Consider the following 11,800-nt stretch of genomic DNA (forward strand, 5'->3'; position numbering starts at 1 on the left):
ATCATGAAGTGTCAGTGCTGGTTCATCAGTGTAGCAAATGTACCCCTTTTGTTGATAATGGGGGAGGCCATGCCTCTGTTGGGGGGAGGAAATTGTGGGAAATCTCAGTATCTTCCAATCAATTTTGCTGTGAACCTAAAATTTCTCTTTAAAAAAAAAGGTTTTGTTTCAAAGAAGAAAATTTGCATCTTGGTTGTGTGCTCCAACCGCACCCCCTTATAAAGCAGCCGTATAAGTGAATCAGATATTACAGAATAAAAAGCCCATCAACACACAGTGTCTTAAATGAATAAGAGTGGCTCTAGCTCTAGTATGTGTTAGCATTTTCTTGGGAATAATGGTTGTGAAAATTGCTCAGTTGTGTCCAACTCTTTGTGACCCCATGGACTACACAGTCCATGGGATTCTCCAGGCCAGAATAACATGGAGTGGGTAGCTGTTCCCTTCTTCAGGGGCTCTTCCCAACACAGGGATTGAACCCAGGTCTCCTGCATTGCAGGTGGATTCTTTACCAGCTGAGCCACAAGGGAAGCCCAGGAATAATGGTTAAATAAAACTTAACACTCCCATTGGAACATTAAGAACATTTTTTCTCCTTTTTCAGTTGTCAGACCCAAGAGCTGGCTTAATCACCAGCCCTCTCTTCCAAATGCTCCTTATCATTTGGTTGTTGCTGCTTGTCCCACCTGGCTACTCTTTGTTCTCTCTGCTTGGGCTCTGAAGTTGTTAGTTTTTTGCCAACTGTCTCCGTGATGACTGGTAGGAAATAATTGATCCTTCCTTCATTGTTTGTAGTGAAAGCCTGTCTCCAGTTTTATAAGCTTTCCATTGCATCTTGCCTAGAGAAGACAAGAGAGACATAATTTCTCCCTGGGCCCTGGCCATCTGACCCACTCCCCAAGCATTGTTTTCTCTACATCAGGAGATTGGGGTAATCACCATTCACCATGAGGGGTAGCAGATGAAGGGGATGTGTGTGGGAGTGAAAAAGCCTAGTTTTAAAGAGAGAATATTGTGGGCACCATGCCTACCAGGATAGCCTAGATTAATGAGAATTTTTTTTCATATTTTCAACACTATTCTGATCAGCCTGCCTTTCTCATCACTAGTCCTTCTGAGATTTTAACACTATTCTCTGTTCATATGGAAACAAATATCTATATTTAGTTTAAAACCATTACATCATCAAGAGGGCAAAGTTTAAAGTACTTGACCTGTTTCTAAACATTGTCACAGGGCTGTCTTAACAAATGAGACATAGAAGAATGTTTTCAAGAGTCCTAGGAAAATGTTATTTCTTAAGATATAGAGTATACCTTTTCATGAAGATGGCGCCGAAGGTGAAGAAGGAAGCCCCTGCTCCTCCTAAAGCTGAAGCCAAAGCAAAGGCTTTGAAGGCCAAGAGAGCAGTGTTGAAAGGTGTCCACAGCCACAAGAAAAAGAAGATCAGGACATAAACTACCTTCTGGTGGCCCAAAACACTGTGGCTCAGGAGGCAGCCCAATATCCCTGGAAGAGCGCCCCTAGGAGAAACAAACTTGGCCACTACGCCATCATAAAATTCCCCCTCACCACCAAGTCAGCCATGAAGAAAATAGAAGACAGCAACACACTGGTATCCACTGTGGATGTTAAGGCCAACAAGCACCAAATTACACAGGCTGTGAAGAAGCTCTGTGACATTGAGATGGCTACGGTCAAAACTCTGATCAGGCTTGATGGAGAGAAGAAGGCATATGTTCAGCTGGCTCCTGACTATGATGCTTTGGATGTTGCCAACAAAATTGGGATCATCTAAACTGAGTCCAGCTGGCTAATTCCAAATATAAAAGTTTTCACTATGTGGAAAAAAAAAGATATAAGCTATACATGGGGTGCTGTGGGGAGTCATGGATGCTGGTCATAGTCTTGATAGTCACATTTTATTCATTGGTGTGAAATTCCAGGTAAGTGTGGCCTGCACAGGTGTTGCCAAAACTCAGCCTCTGTTCAGTGGTGCCGAATAGAAATGTGAGACCGAGTTTTGGTGACGTAGAAAGAAGAGTAGCTGCTGTTTCTTTGCTAGACAAAGGGGCCCGCAGTGGGCGAGTGCCCTGAAGACAGTGCCCTGGAAGGAGCGGTGAGGAGTTTTAGAGTGTTCAAGGAGCAGAGCATGATCATCTCTTGGACTGATTGACATCAAGGTGGAGTTTCAAGCGTCATCCATCTTCTGGTTTCAACCGGTGTAGGGTCTGTATTCTTGTGGTCAGCAGTTTTCATCTGAGTGGAGGGTAGAGAGGCTGGTCTGCCTCCCATAAAATCAACTTAGGAATGTGTGTCAGGCCTTTATCTATATCTTTCAGGGAACTGGGAATATGATGAGTCCGTGATATGGCAGAATTATCGTCTAAATTATTACCAGTTCCCTAGCCCAACAGCTCTTCTTTGTTCCTACATCTTCACATTTCCCAATCATTAACTCTTGAGTCAGCATTTTACTTCAAAAGTCAAGGACAGAGGGGCTTGTACACAGTTCCACAGGGACCTTTTTCTTTACCTCATACTCTACACCCAAATCCTGTTGATTCTACTTTCAAAATATACTGTGTTCCTAAATCAATCATATCTCAGCATTACATCTTAGTCCAAAACATCATTATCTATTTCCTGGGCCACTGAAATAGATTTTACTTCCATTACCTTTGACCACTTTCCCATCCACCCAGCTGTTGGGTTGGGCCACTGAGTCTCCTAAGGTTCAAATGACAAATTTTTTTCAAGGAAATTGGCTTGCTGGCTCATCCCTCCCCTGAGTTGTTTTTGCCTTATCTGCACGGTTATCCCTCAGTCATCCTTGATGTATGGGATCCAGGTAATGTATGGGATACTAGAGATGACTACATAAGTAAGAATATGGAGCTGCTGGGACTTTGCTCGTGGTCCAGTGGTTAAGACTATGTGCTTCCAATGCAGGGGCCACAGTGGGTTCCATTCCTGGGTGGTGAATTAAGGTCCCATATGCCCTGTGGTGAGGCTTCCCAGGTGGCTTAGGGGTAAAGAATCTGCCTGCAATGCTGGAGACACAGGATATGTGGGTTCGATCCCTGGGTCAGGAAGATCCCCTGCAGGAGGCATGGCAACCCACTGTAGTATTCTTGACTGGAGAATGCCATGGACAGAGGAGCCTGGCGGGCTATAGTCCATAGGGTCGCAAAGAGCTGGACATGACTGGAGCAACTGAGCACGCATGCATGCGCATGCTCTGGGTTGAGGCCAAAAGATTTTTTAAAAAATGAGTAGGGATCTGCTATGGAGCGTGAAGCACACAGAGAAGAATCATGAAAAGTTTGTGTTGGACAGGAGGATTTTTTGAACCAATAAAAGACTCTCATCTTAACAGTTTCTGCTTCAAAACAAACAAGTTCCAGGACAAAAGTTTAATATGCTCTAAAGGGGTGTAAGCTGAAGGTCACATAACTCATGAAGAATAAAGTCCAGGAGTTTTCAAGCAAAGATAAACATGAGGCTATATACGTAAAGTTGGGCTTCTGCAGGTGGCTCAGTGGTCAAGACTCTGCCTCCCAAAGCAGGAGATGTGGGTTCAGTCCCTGGGTCGGGAAGATCCCCTGGAGAAGGAAATGGCAACACACTCCAGTATTCTTGCCTGGGAAATCGCATGGATAGACGAGCCTGGCAGGCTACAGTTCATGGGGTCTCGAAGAGTCAGACACGACTAGTGACTAAATAGCAGCAGCGGCATACACAACAAAATAGGGTCACCCAAAGGTCCGTCTAGTCAAGGCTATGCTTTTCCCAGTAGTCATGTATGGATGTGAGAGTTGGACTATAAAGAAAACTGAGCACTGAAGAATGGATGCTTTTGAACTGTGGCGCTGGAGAAGACCCTTGAGAGTCCCTTGGGCTGCAAGGAGATCCAACCAGTCCATCCTAAAGGAGATCAGTCCTGGGTGTTCATTGGAAGGACTGATGCTAAAGCTGAAACTCCAATACTTTGGCCACCTCATGCGAAGAGCTGGCTCATTTGAAAAGACCCTGATACTGGGAAAGATTGAGGGCAGGAGGAGAAGGGGACAACAGAGGATGAGATGGTTGGATGGCATCACTGACTCAGTGGTTTTGGGTGGACTCCAGGAGTTGGTGATGGACAGGGAGGCCTGGTGTGCTGTGGTTAATGGGGTTGCAAAGAGTCAGACACAACTGAGCAACTGAACTGAACTGAACCACACTATTTGAAGAATGACTATCTAATGTGGACAAAATTATAGTAAAGTGAATGCCACTCGGCAAACTGAACTGTACAAGAAGCCTGTTTTTCTACAGTCCTACACTCTACCTGCTGAGCTATGGCAGGGAGTATAGGAGTCTGTTCTTCTATAACCTAATTTCTGTTTGGAGCCCCCATTATTCCAATGCAGCAGGAATTAATCTCTGTCAGTTTGGGGATTTCCTCCCGTATTTCCCAGAGTTGCATCAAATTTTTGGAGAATGTTCAACGGACGAGAAGTTGGGAGTGGAAGCACAAGCTTGAATCTGACTTCTGGTCACCATCTGTCCGTGCTGGCAGGCATCACAGGGATGGCCGACACTGGGAATGGGAAAGACCTGCCATCCCAGCTCCCACAAGGACTGCACCTTCAGTATCTATCTGTTGGGCACACCTCACAGTCATTTTTCTAGGCTATTCCCAGGAACCCCAAAACCTATCTGGAGCTTTGGTAATGCCTCCTTCCCACCTGACTCTTGAATGAGTGCGGGAGAAGGGGCAGGGGTGGGGCCATCTCAAGGCCACATTAGCATTTATGTTCCAACTTCTTCCTACACCAGGAAATCTTTGTCAGGGATCCCATCCTCTACATTACTGAGTAGATTTCTACATCTTATTTATGCCCTGCATACTTGCCATTCTCTTTGGTGTGTCGAAAGCCAAAAGCAGCTCATTATTTTCTGCTTTCTGTTCATTTATTCTGCCCGAGGGTATGCATGCTCAGTCACTCAGTCACATCCGTCTCTTTGTGACCCTATGGACTGTAGTCCTTCAGGAGCCTCTGTCTGTGGGATTCTCTAGGTAAGAATACTGGGGTGAGTTGCCATCCTCCAGGAGGATCTTCCTGACTCAGGGATCAAACCCAAGTCTTTTACACCTTCTGCACTGGCAGGCAGGTTCTTTGCCACTAGCGTCAGCTGGGAAGCACCTGGCCTGAGGATGATAGAATTCAGATAACCTATCTGCTGTTTGGAAGTCATTAAGAATGAAGAAGTAGAGGAAATAATAGAGGAACGCATTGGCTAGTACTTTAAAAATGTATCCTACCTCATAACTTTCTATTGATTAATTCTGTAACAGAGGTATGAAGCATAGACTGGAGTGGCGTCTGAAACAGACTAAATCTCTTGATGTATACTAAATGATGATTACATGCTCTAATATGATACATGGGAGCTCTTAAAAATATTATTTGCAATAATTTAGAATGTCATTAAATTATACGGGGTCCATTTCTGCTGTGATCAGGCCATAGAATGCTAGGCTAATCAATTGCTTAACTTTCTAAGCATAGGTTTTCCTATTTGTAAAGTGGGGATAATAACCTCTACTTCACACAATTTTTTGGAAATTAAATCATGTTAAATAATCAAGGTGATGCATCACAACCATTAAGTAAGCTCTTATTTGTTCATTCGTCCATTTATCAACTCATGGCTTCACCCTTTCTGTCATCAGGTACACATGCCTTACTCCTGTACAGCAAGACTACAGCCACTGTTATTTGTTTGTTGTTGTTGTTGTTGTTTTTTAAATTAAGGTGGATGGCTCTTTCTTTCTTTCTTTCTTTCTGGCTGCCTCAGATCTTAGTTGCAGTTCCAGCATGTGGAATCTTTGTTGCAGCATATAGATCCTTCGTTGGGGTGCATAGGCTTCTCTCTAGTTGGGGCACATAGGCTCAGTAGTTGGAGTGTATGGGCTTAGTTGCCCTGGCACACATGGGTTCTTAATTCCCCGACCAGGGATGTCCCCTGCATTGGAAGGCAGATTCATAACCACTGGACCACCAGGAAAGTCCCCAGCTGCTGTTAATGAAGCTTTTGCCATATATATACAAACAGGTCTTTGGGTGCGTGTGCCTGCCCTAGCCATTTATCAAGTCAAGTATAGATAGAAGCCCTAAGTAAGATCAGTGAAGATAAGCCCTGGATTCGCTATTCCCAAGGATCCTATGAACAACACTCATGACTAGGGCCTCCGCATTGCCCTTACTGGTTTTCAGCAGATGAGTAGTTTAGAACAGAAATAGTAACTTATGGACAACAACATCTCCCTCACCTTTTGTCTATATAAATATTATCAATGATACTTTATAGGCTTCACATAGAGACTTGGATGAGATAAACTCTTAGATCTAGAGCGGAGTTCATAACTATTCTTTCTCTTTTCATTGCAGTATAATTTTTATACAATAACGTGAACTGATCTTACATGTTCAAGTCAATGAATTTTTGACAACTCTATACACTACCCTGAACAAGAATTAAACATTTTTATCACCATCCCCACAATTTACCCTCATGGGCTTCCCTGGTGGCTCAGATGGTAAGGAATCTGCCTGCAATGCAGGAGACACGGGTTTAATCCCTAGGTCAGGAATATCCCCTGGAGAAGGAAACGGCAACCCACTTCAGTATTCTTGCCTGGAGAATTCCATCGACAGAGGAGGCTGGTGGGCTACAGTCCCTGGGGTTGCAAAGAGCCAGACACGAATGAGCAAAAGCTAGGAGTTTACTTTCATGCCCCTTTCTAGTCAATTCTTCTACCAATATGGCTGAATTTTTTTAATTGTGAGAGTCCCCACATGTTCTTAGGGATGCCTTCTATTTTAGTTATCATTTGAATTCTCACAACTTTCATCTGTTGGAAGTAAACTAATGAGGGACAATGCTTGCTGCATCATCTCAAAATCCATAACTATCCTGGGAGGTTGGAACTATTCCTCCTTTCATTTTACAGATGAGAAAACTGAAGCTTAATGAGATAAAGTCAGTGACCCAAAGGTCAAAACACTCTGAAGTGGCAGAGCTGGAATTTGAACTCAGATGGGTCTGATTATAGAACTTTTATTTTTTTTTAAAGACACATTTATTCAGCATCATGATCAGACTATTACATTTAGCATCAGTAGCATGGGTACAAAAAAAAAAACAAGTAAAACACTTCGTTGGAATGATTTACACTTTCCACAGGAGAGAAACTAAAATAACCTGTTATACAATTAGTCGCAAACAGAGTCCTGGAGGTTTCTCATCCATACACGTGAGTATTGTCTAAAACATGTCTTCTTTGTTGCAGCTAGGCCCCGCCACCACTGTGCCTGGCTGAGTTCTCAAGTCTGTTGTAACCTGTGGCTTCCCTGTCACTTGTCTGACTATCCTTTCTTCCTAAGCTTTGTTTCCTGGCAGTAATGAAAACCTTCTGTCGCTGCCATAGCTACTGCTAGAACTGCCATAGCCACCTTGGTTTCATGGCTTGGCAAAGTACTGGCCTCCACCACCACAAGGGCCTGAACTTCTGCCTCCAAAGTTTCCTCCTGTCATGGGTCCAAAATGCGAAGCTTGGCTGTTGTAACTGCCAAAACCATTGTAGCTTTTGCCACCTCCAAAATTGTTTCCGTCATCACCAAATCCATTATGGGGCTTCCCTGGTAGCTCAGCTGGTAAAGAATCTGCTTGCGATGCAGGAGACCTGGGTACAATCCCTGGTTTGGGAAGATCCCCTGGAGAGGGGATAGGCTACCCACTCCAGTATTCTTGGGCTTCCCTGGTGGCTCAGACGGTAAAGAATCTGCCTGCAGTGTGAGAGACCTGAGTTTGATCCCTGGGTTGGAAGGAACCCCTGGAGGAGGGCACAGCAACCCACTCTAGTATTCTTGCCTGGAGAAACCCCATGGACAGAGGAGCCTGGGGGCTTGAAGAGTTGCACACAACTGAGCAACTAAGCATAGCACAAATCCATATAGCTGTCCCCACTGCCTCCGTATCCGCCACCACCACAGCCGCCACCAAAGGCACCTTGACCACTGAAGTTTCCTCCTCGACCAAAGTTGTCATTCCCACCGAAATCACTAGCCATCATTCATTCACCAGCTAGTGAAGCCCTAACCATCTCTTGCTTAGCTTAGGCTTTCCTTACTTCACAGTTGTGGTCATTCACAGGGTAGTTGATAGTCTTGTCTACAGAGTCATGGTACCAAAGGTTACGAAAGCGAAGTCTCTCTTTGCCACTGCTTCGGTCAGTCATGATTTCAAACACTTCAGTTTCCCTATACTGTTCAAAATAACCTCTCAGGTGATATTCTTCAGTGTCTTCTTTAGTGCCACCCATAAAAATCTGTTTTTCACAGTTAAGTGGGCACCAGATCTTTGAGAATCTTCTCCTGAGACGGCTCTCTTGGGCTCCACAACTCCTCCATCGCCTTGCGTGGCCTGGCCTTCCTGGCCGCATCCACCTCCTCCACAAGGCACGTGTGACAAAGCCGAAGCCTCTGGAGTGCTTGGTGTTTGGAGCCCTCGTTACCATGCAGTCTGTGAGTGTTCCCCATTGCCCAGAATGGCTCCTCGGACTCTCCTCAGTTGTTTCAAAGCTCAAAAGTCTGACGGAGAGCTTCCACAGCTGTTTGGGTTCTTTGGGAGGCTCTGAGTTAGACAATCATGCAACAGCTAGGGTGGGTGGAGACTTTAATGATGCTTACTGGGCAGTGTCCATGGGCAGAAAGGCTGGAACTTGACTTTTAAATCACTATGCTAAACAGCAGGTATATCTTGAGGTTTGGCTCATGACTGCAATTGTCCTGGGTCTGAATCTGGGGCATTATGACATCGGTTATAGATAGCATTAGTCACTCAGTTGTGTCTGACTCTGTGACTCCATGGACTATATTGACTGCCAGGCTCCTCCATCCATTAAATTCTTCAGGTAAGAATACTGGAGTGGGTTGCCATTCCCTTCTCAAGGGGATCTTCCTGACTCAGGGATCGAACCTGGGTCTCCTGCATTGCAGGCAGATGATTTACCATCTGAGTTACATCTGAGCTACACATCCTTATGATGACAAAAGGAGAAAGAATAAGTTGGTTGACTTAATACTATCATACAGTGTAACTTCCATGTCCTTTATAGTATCTTCACAAGGTTTGTTACCCTTTCATTAGCTTATGCCTGCAAGATTTCTATCAGTTGATGGTGAAGAACCATGATGATGATCATGATAATGATGAGAATTATGAAAACAAACATTTCTGAGCACTTACTATATTTAAGGTGCCATATGAGGCCCTGTATCTTAATTTCCTTATTTAGTTCTCATAACCACTTTCAGGGTAGAATCTGTCATTAACATTTTTACAGACTAAAATATTGAGACTTTAGACAGCCTGAGTGACTTGCCCAATGCTGTCCAGTTAAGAAGGTAGCAGAACTGATTTTTTTTTTTAATTTTAGTTTTTATTTTTAAATTTTAAAATCTTTAATTCTTACATGCATTCCCAAACATGAACCCCCCTCCCACCTCCCTCCCCATAACATCTTTCTGGGTCATCCCCATGCACCAGCCCCAAGCGGTAGCAGAACTGATTTTGAATCTTGTCAGGCTGTCCCAAGAGCCTGTGTTTCAACCACCACCCTATACAGCCTCTTAATCCTCTATTTACGCCCTCAGTCCTGTTAATAAAGAATGGTCTTGGTTCCTGCCTGAACTAGATTCCACCAGTATAAATATGTGAACATGAACTCTGCCAGCTGGCACACTTTAAGATAAGATCCTTTTAGTCTCAAACACTCAAGTCCACCTGGTCTTCAGAAACTTGGACAACAGCCAGACTGGCCTTTGGCCAAGTTATGAAGTAGAGGAAGTTGGTCTTTGGCATTTCATACGTCCCTGCACTCTGCTGCCATACCCTCTAAATATCCAATCAGTCAAAGCCTCCTCTAATTTTCAGTTCCTGGAGCCCAAATCTTACCAAAAGGACTGAATTCTTCAGTCTCTGCCTGTTTACTTCTTGAGACTCCAAGCTCCTCAAGCCCCAGCTTGTTGATTTTCCATCTGTATCTGAGTCAGTTTCACTCTAATTTCCCACCCAAGCCTGTGCTAATGTCCTCATGGAGGGAGGTTGGTGGAGGCCCTCCACTCAAGGCTTTCTAGAGATAGGACCCCTATCTATTGGGTTGGCCAAAAAGTTCATTTGGGTTTTTCCAAAACATCTTATAGGAAAACTCAAACAAATTTTTTGGCCAACTCAATATTTTGGCAACTGGAGTGCTCTGTGTTCCAGGACTGATAGGAAAGGAAGAGATGGCAGCCTTAGTGATAACAACAGCTAATCACAGAGTATTTAATCTGTGCCCTAAACTGTTCTAAGTACTTTATATGTGCATGTGTGCTAAGTTGCTTCAGTCATGTCCAATTCTTTGTGACCCCATGGACTGTAGCCCACCAGGCTCCTCTGTCCATGGGGATTCTCCAGGCAAGAATACTGGAGTGGGTTGCCATGCCCTCCTCCAGGGGATCTTCCCAACCCAGGGATCAAACCCGTGTCTCTTACATCTACCTGCATTGGCAGATGGGTTCTTTACCACTAGCACCACCTGGGAAGCCACCTGGGAAGCACTTTATACATATTAATTTATTTAATCCTTCCAACAGTCCTATGAGGTATTTCAGTCAAGGCTCCAGCAAGAAATAAGAGATACACAGAGATGAAATTCTGAAACGAATTCAAAGAAGGGACTATTTGCAGATGTGTAGGCAGATCTGAGGGAATCAATCAGGAATGCTGAGGCATCCAGGAAACTAGCCACAGTAGGAAGTCATTCCTACCCCTAGGCTGAAACGGCAGTCAACGGAATGGTGTTAGAGCTGATGAAGAGCTTCTCCAGAAAGAGCTCCTCTCGGTCATGGGATGAGTCAGAACTCCAGTGATCTGGGGACTGGGGGAGCAGGGGACATGACCATCGCAGGGGTTAGCGAGGTGTTGGGGAAACAAGTGCTCTTCCCCCTTCCGATTTCGTATCATCAGTAATCATGTATGGACGTGAGAGTTGGACTATAAAGAAAGCTGAGCACTGAAGAATTGATGCTTTTGAACTGTGGTGCTGGAGAAGACTTTTGAGTGTCCCTTGGACTGCAAGGAGATCCAACCAGTCCATCCTAAAGGAATCAGTCCTGAGTGTTCATTGGAAGGACTGATGTTGAATCTGAAACTTCAATACTTTGGCTACCTGATGCGAAGAGCTGACTCATTTGAAAAGACCCTGATGCTGGGAAAGATTGAGGGCAGGAGGAGAAGGGGACTATAGCAGATGAGATGGTTGGATGGCATCACTGACTCAATGGACATGAGTTTGAGTAAACTCCAGGAATTGGTGATGGACAGGGAGGCCTGGTATGCTGCAGTCCATGGGATCACAAAAAGTCAGACTCGACTGAGCAACTGAACTGCTGAACTGAACTGAAACAACTAGAAGTCTGAGGTCAGTCTAGGTGGTATAGGCTGGAGGTACCCATCACCATGGGGCTCAGTAAATGGCTTAAGGACAGAGAAAAACCACAAAGCACAGAGAGGTTGAGCAATGGACCCAAAGTCCCAGAATTAGGAAGTGGAAGCACTAGGATTGGTATGGAGGTTGATACACTCCCGCTAGCATTGAGGAGTCCTCCCACATTTCCATCGAGTCTGACAGCTTCCAAAGATGCCCTCAGGCTCCAGTCATCTGTTTAAAATGTCCTTTCATGTTGATGTATGGCAAAACCAA

At 44.6% G+C, this 11,800-nt stretch overlaps 2 pseudogenes; one reads left to right on the top strand and one right to left on the bottom strand.

Annotated features, from left to right (window-relative positions):
• Positions 1-1,315: 1,315 nt before the first annotated feature.
• On the top strand, positions 1,316-1,842 carry LOC106991026 (large ribosomal subunit protein uL23-like; annotated as a pseudogene).
• A 5,589-nt stretch (positions 1,843-7,431) lies between these two features.
• LOC114113809 (heterogeneous nuclear ribonucleoprotein A1-like) lies at positions 7,432-8,698 on the bottom strand (annotated as a pseudogene).
• Positions 8,699-11,800: the final 3,102 nt, after the last annotated feature.

This window comes from Ovis aries, chromosome 3, assembly GCF_016772045.2.
Source record: "Ovis aries strain OAR_USU_Benz2616 breed Rambouillet chromosome 3, ARS-UI_Ramb_v3.0, whole genome shotgun sequence".
NCBI classification, from domain to species: domain Eukaryota; kingdom Metazoa; phylum Chordata; class Mammalia; order Artiodactyla; family Bovidae; genus Ovis; species Ovis aries.